The sequence below is a fragment of the Sinohyriopsis cumingii genome, chromosome 2 (genome assembly GCF_028554795.1).
Source record: "Sinohyriopsis cumingii isolate HCF-2022 chromosome 2, ASM2855479v2, whole genome shotgun sequence".
Lineage (NCBI taxonomy): Eukaryota > Metazoa > Mollusca > Bivalvia > Unionida > Unionidae > Sinohyriopsis > Sinohyriopsis cumingii.
Genome location: NC_142962.1, coordinates 167,672,350 through 167,679,544, shown reverse-complemented (window position 1 = coordinate 167,679,544; position 7,195 = coordinate 167,672,350). Strand labels below are relative to the sequence as shown.

General features: G+C 36.4%; 1 long non-coding RNA gene across 1 annotated transcript; it reads left to right on the top strand.

Moving 5' to 3' along the window:
• The first annotated feature begins 2,139 nt into the window (after positions 1–2,139).
• On the top strand, positions 2,140–6,808 carry LOC149806264 (uncharacterized). The gene is made up of 2 exons (XR_016419882.1): positions 2,140–4,825; positions 4,859–6,808. It is a non-coding gene; the product is annotated as an uncharacterized LOC149806264 (long non-coding RNA).
• Positions 6,809–7,195: the final 387 nt, after the last annotated feature.

Here is a 7,195-nt window from a genome sequence, read left to right as displayed (position 1 = left end):
CAGATACACTCTACCTACCTGCAGTAGCGCGTATTCAGGTCAGCCACTTGCAACACCGTTGATATTTTATCCCTTGTGTTCAGTACAGTGACGTCACTGACGCTGGAAATTTCGAGACTATAAATATCGACTTGGGGATTTCCACATTTTGTAGCTATACATATATACTAGAATTCATAAACAGGAACGTCACTCAAGCTGAGGCTATAAAAAGATAGTGGGATTTTCCAAAGGAAAAACCCACAAGTTGGAGCTATAAATAGATAGTGGGATTTCATAGGAATTTCAGCTGATTATAGATACATAGGTATTTATCGACGATCGTCACAGAAGTTGATATTGTAAGTAGTTACTAATTTTATCTATTTTATAGTGTGTGTTTATGTGTGTGTGTGAGTATGTCTGCGCGCGTACGTTGTGTGTTTCTGTGTGTGTGTGTGTGTGTGTGTGTGTGTGTGTGAGAGTATGTGTGTGTGTGTGAGTATGTCGGCGCGCGTACGTTGTGTGTGTGTGTGTGTGTGTGTTTGTGTGTTTGTGTGTGTGTGTGTTTGTGTGTGTCTGCGCGCGTACGTTGTGTGTGTCTATTGGTCTCTGTTTGTCCGTATAAAACTCACTTTATCCCTATCAGATACACTCTACCTACCTGCAGCAGCACGTATTCAGGTCAGCCACTTGCAACACCGTTGATATTTTATCCCTAGTGTTCAGTACAGTGACGTCACTGACGCTGGAAATTTCGAGACTATAAATATCAACTTGGGGATTTCCACATTTGGTAGCTATACATATATACTAGAATTCATAAACAGGAACGTCACTCAAGCTGAGGCTATAAAAAGATAGTGGGATTTTCCAAAGGAAAAACCCACAAGTTGGAGCTATAAATAGATAGTGGGATTTCATAGGAATTTCAGCTGATTATAGATACATAGGTATTTATCGACGATCGTCACAGAAGTTGATATTGTAAGTAGTTACTAATTTTATCTATTTTATAGTGTGTGTGTTTATGTGTGTGTGTGAGTATGTCTGCGCGCGTACGTTGTGTGTTTCTGTGTGTGTGTGTGTGTGTGTGTGTGTGTGTGTGTGAGTATGTCTGTATGTGTGTGAGTATGTCGGCGCGCGTACATTGTGTGTGTGTGTGTGTGTGTTTGTGTGTGTGTGTGTGTGTGTCTGCGCGTTTACGTTGTGTGTGTCTATTGGTCTCTGTTTGTCCGTATAAAACTCACTTTATCCCTATCAGATACACTCTACCTACCTACCTACAGTAGCGCGTATTCAGGTCAGCCACTTGCAACACTGTTGATATTTTATCCCTAGTGTTCAGTACAGTGACGTCACTGACGCTGGAAATTTCGAGACTATAAATATCGACTTGGGGATTTCCACATTTTGTAGCTATACATATATACTAGAATTCATAAACAGGAACGTCACTCAAGCTGAGGCTATAAAAAGATAGTGGGATTTTCCAAAGGAAAAACCCACAAGTTGGAGCTATAAATAGATAGTGGGATTTCATAGGAATTTCAGCTGATTATAGATACATAGGTATTTATCGACGATCGTCACAAAATGGAACGAAAAAATTGAAAAAGAAGAAGAAAATGAGAAGAGGAAGAAAGAAGAGGAGGAGGAAGAGAAGAAAGAAGAGGAAGAGAAGAAAGAAGAGGAGGAGAAAAAAAGAAGAAAAAGAGTGTAGGAGATAAAATAAGAACTTGGTGGAGAAAAAGAAGAAATTAGAAGAAGAAGAAGAAAACCCAAAGGCCCTTTTCAGGGCCCCCATATTTCTCGAAAAGAGATAGCCTTTCCATTGCCTACCCCTTTTTTATTTTGTTTTTATTTTTTTAAAAATAGAGACCCTCCCTGTTTCAATTTACGTAGACCCTATACAGTCCCAAGGGTTTTTGGCCATGTTAAATTTACATAGACCCTATATTGTCCCAGGGGTTTTGGCCATGTTAATTCCCATAGACCCTATATTGTCCCAGGGTTTTTGGCCATGTTAATTCCCATAGACCCTATATGTTCCCACGATTTTTCTCCATGTTAAATTTACATAGACCCTATATGTTCCCAAGGGTATTTTTAATGATAAGTCCCATAGACCCTATACCATCCCCATTCACTACTAATACCTCATCCCATATCGAATTTGAAATCAAATGACAACTACATAGATCTGAATAAGTAACTTATACCTGAAAGTAAAAAATTTCACATCTGTGCCTTAAGCATATAAACCTTTGTGTTAGTCAATCGTGCCCTTCAGTGTCAATATATGTATTTGTGTATATCTTTGTTTTCTCCATACACAAAACCAAAACTGAAAACCTCTTCTTCTGTTATAGTATATGTGAGAGAGTATAGTATTGTCTATAGACACTTCATGTCCTTGTGTGTGTTAGTGTGTTTATGTGAATATTAGAATAGAGTATGTGTGCATAAATACTCCTACCATTTGGGCTGATGGTAGAGTGGGGGTATTTGGATGGTAATCAAAACGCAGATGCTGTATAGTAGAGTGAGGGTATTTGGATGGTAATCCAAATGCATATGCTGTATAGTAGAGTGAGGGTATTTGGATGGTAATCAAAACGCAGATGCTGTATAGTAGAGTGGGGTTATTTGGATGGTAATCAAAACGCAGATGCTGTATAGTCGAGTGAGGGTATTTGGATTGTAATCGAAATGCATATGCTGTATAGTAGAGTGGGGATATTTGGATGGTAATCAAAACGCACATGCTGTATATTAGAGTGGGGGTATTTGGATTGTAATCGAAACGCAGATGCTGTATAGTCGAGTGAGGGTATTTGGATTGTAATCGAAATGCATATGCTGTATAGTAGAGTGGGGATATTTGGATTGTAATCGAAACGCAGATGCAGTATAGTAGAGTGGGGATATTTGGATGGTAATCAAAACGCACATGCTGTATATTAGAGTGAGGGTATTTGGATGGTAATCAAAACGCAGATGCTGTATAGTCGAGTGAGGGTATTTGGATTGTAATCGAAATGCATATGCTGTATAGTAGAGTGGGGATATTTGGATTGTAATCGAAACGCAGATGCAGTATAGTAGAGTGAGGGTATTTGGATTGTAATCGAAATGCATATGCTGTATAGTAGAGTGGGGATATTTGGATGGTATTCAAAACGCAGATGCTGTATGGTAGAGTGGGGGTATTTGGATGGTAATCAAAACGCAGATGCTGTATAGTAGAGTGAGGGTATTTGGATTGTAATCGAAATGCATATGCTGTATAGTAGAGTGGGGATATTTGGATGGTAATCAAAACGCAGATGCAGTATAGTAGAGTGAGGGTATTTGGATGGTAATCAAAAAACGCACATGCTGTATATCAGAGTGGGGCTATTTGGATGGTAATCAAAACGCAGATGCTGTAGAGTGAGGGTATTTGGATTGTAATCGAAATGCATATGCTGTATAGTAGAGTGGGGATATTTGGATGGTAATCCAAACGCAGATGCTGTATAGCAGGCTGAGGGTATTTGGATGGTAATCAAAACTCAGATGCTGTATAGCAGGGGTGGTGGTGTTTAGATTGTAAATGCGTGTGTTGGATTGTAGATAGGAAATGTTAACGCTACCATTTTCCTTGTACCCATAAATGTTAGTCTTTTTCACGTACCAATTTCAACATTACCTGTTCCCTTGCCCCTGTAAACGTTTGTCCCCGTAACATATTCTCATGTTAAAACCTCTAGACAACTGTAACATAGGATTTCCCCTGACCCCCAAGACATACGTCTATGTAAACCTAGGGCGTAAGTTAATCCCCGTAAGCCCCCCCCCCATCACTACTCTTGTCCTTTAATTATTGTTTATTACCATCATTTATGAAACTCTTCACTATGAAGTCCTTGCTTATTTAGGTACATATCTCATCGTTATTTGGAGTGATTTGTACCCCCTTCTTTATCATGTTTTTCAAGCGTCTTGATGAATACGTTTAATTCATCATATTTACAAGGGTCTTGATGAATATTTGCTATTATTTACATACAAATTCTGAACAAAGAGTGAAATCTTTTTATATCCAAATTTTAACTTCATTCTTTGCCAGTAACCGCTTCATGCATTTGAATACGGTGATCATCTTTGCAAACTTTATCTTTTAACATATTAGAATTTCGCTTAGAAGACACGCATTTGTTCAGTTAATATGCATTTTTTGTCCCAAATTAATCACATTAATTGTCCTTAATTAATCGTATTTATTGGCCTAAATTAATCGCATTTATTTTTCTTATTAATAGCATTTATTGTCCTTAATTCATCGTACTTCTTATCTTAATTCATAATACACTTTGTTGCTATCCTAACTAACCAATTGTAAAAAAAAAAAATTAAAAAAAAAAATGCAATTGACATATCTGTAAAAGGACTGGTCTCTAATGGGCTGACTTGGACAAAACCTGAAGGAATGTGCTTAGGTGTTTCATTATCCAGCCTTGTTATTCCGGAGAGGTAATCTCACGTGAAGGATATATTTGATTTATTTATATCACTCATACATTTGTGTTGCGCGCAGAAGAGAAACATTGTGTGCAATATGGTGGTGGGCCTACTTTCCAAATCACAGTAACCAACAGACGGATCTTTGAATTGGTACTCATACTCTATCCCTATCTATCACGTTATCTACACTGTCTTTTGTGAAATCGTGACTTTTGAACAGAGTAAATTCAAGTATTTCTTATGTATATTTCTGTTCGTTATCCCTTTTCAGGTTTTCACTTAAACAGGGGTCCCTTAATATAAGGTGTTCATGTAAACAGGGGTCCCTTAATATAAGGTGTTCATGTAAACAGGGGTCCCTTAATATAAGGTGTTCATGTAAACATGGCCCAATAGCATATTACTCCTGAAAATATAATAAATTTTTAGTTTCCTCATATTATAATAACCGGTAACTCTAGTTTTATAAAAGCGAAAGTTTGTTTTCCCATATCGTGAAAGATTTACATGACTTCAAGATTCATATGACAGTTGTCTTTTCTATCCTGTAAGGTTATTGATAAAGTTTAAGATTATTAATTTCTTTTTGTTGCTTGGTTTTTGTGATGAGCCTAAAAGAAATTTACAGCAACACATGTTACAATCGTTTGGTATATAATATAAATATCGCCCTTCTCGACAATAAAATTAGTTAAAGGCAACAAAATGGAAGCCTATATTGAATTTTCTATGTCTCAAACACAATAATCTTTGTACTTTTTTTTACAGCTATAAGGCAGAGGTCTCAAAAAAATTCTACATACTTTTGTAGAATGTTTCTGGAATCTGGTAATTATCTATCACACTGAATCTTATTTTGATTTGATTTCTCAAAATATTTAAACTTGTTTTGGCTTGAATTGAACTGAATTCTGATCTACAGACGCTGTCCAATTATGAAACGTCGAGTTACATCATACTATTCTATTAGCCCGGAGCCACTAGGCTATAATTGCCATTCTTTTTAGAGAAGAATGAGTACTGGTATCTATTTTAAATACATCCTTGGAATGAATTGAACTGAATTATGCTTTGCAGATGCTATTATTTCACATCATGCCCCACCACACTAATGCATCCTTTATGCTGTAAAGACTATTTTGGAAACAGTAAATGTGTTCATTATTTACAGACATTAGTCTGGTGTATATTGAATTTTGCTACACGAAATTGTCTAACATACGAGACCATCATAGTAATGCATTAGACTGGTGCAAATTGAATTCTGATCTGCAGATGGTACACATTCTAAAGTTATCTCTTCTAAATATGTAAAAAAAAAGTTACCAGTCAATAAATTCGGTTTAACTTGGTAATCGAAATATTTCAAATTATTTGTTCTCTATTCAATGCACACTAAGAATGAAGCAATTACAAGTTGGACCTAAGAACTTGAGTGTGATTTAGAAATTTAGAAGTGCTTAGGATGTTGTTTTTGCACCGAAACTGGTAGGCATCATCCTAGTACCGCCTGCACTGGTTGGTTGCTAGGCAACATCCTCGTACCGTCTGCAATGGATGGTTGTGATTTAAAAATTTACAAATGTTCCAGATGTCATGCAATGGTAGGTTGTGATTTTGAAATGTGCAAATGTTCTAGGAATGTTCTGGTACAGAGGACGAAAGATTTGTAAACGACATTGAACTGCTCGAATATTCTATCTCACTCCCTTCCATCTCTCTACACAAACAGTACTGATTGAATAATAATATTACCACCAAGATTAATGGCTCTTATCTCCATCCGATTATCATTCAGTGTATTCTGTGGATCTTTATATCCAACCGATTATCATTCAATGTATTCAGTGAATCTTTATCTCCAACCGATTACCATTCAATGTATTCTGTGAATCTTTATCTCCATCCGATTACCATTCAATGTATTCTGTGAATCTTTATATTTTGTAAAACATTGCAGAATATCATTTATGATATTGTAAATCAACAAATCGACAGATATAATCTTTTGAATGTTTCTATGTTACATAAATGGATTTTGACTAATCTTATATACCACCCAAACTTGTAATACAACTAGATTTTAACGACACGTATATCCCAGCCTTACTTGTAACACACCTAGAATTTTACATTTTTATAACACCCAAACTTGCAGGACAACTAGATTTTGACTACACTTTAATCAGATCCAAACTTGTAACACAACTAGATTTTGACTACACCTTTATCACACCCAAATTTGTAACACAACTAGATTTTTTGACTACACCTGTATCACATACAAATTTGCAAATGAATACATGTTACTTGGCACTGACATTTTGCTTTTTATTAAACCCGTGTAATATCTCGTTAACCTCTTTGAAATATGTTGAATCTATGACAATATAGCGTCGTGCCATTATTTATGTTCTGTTACAAAATTCGGTTTATTTGCGCTGTGCAAATATCCGTCTTTAGTAGAGTAGGTGTAACATCTCACAGCCTGACAATTCATTCTGAGCGCATGGACGAAGATGAGTCTATTTTAAATTACAGGTATGCTTCGGGGTTATCCTTGAACTTTCTGTGCAAGAGTAGTTGCCTACATCCTGGTATACATACACTAGTAGTAGTAGATGCAACTTCAGGGATAAGAAGGACTTTAATGTTAAAACAGAGAGTAGCAAAAAATAGGGACAATGGGAATTTAACATGGTGGGTT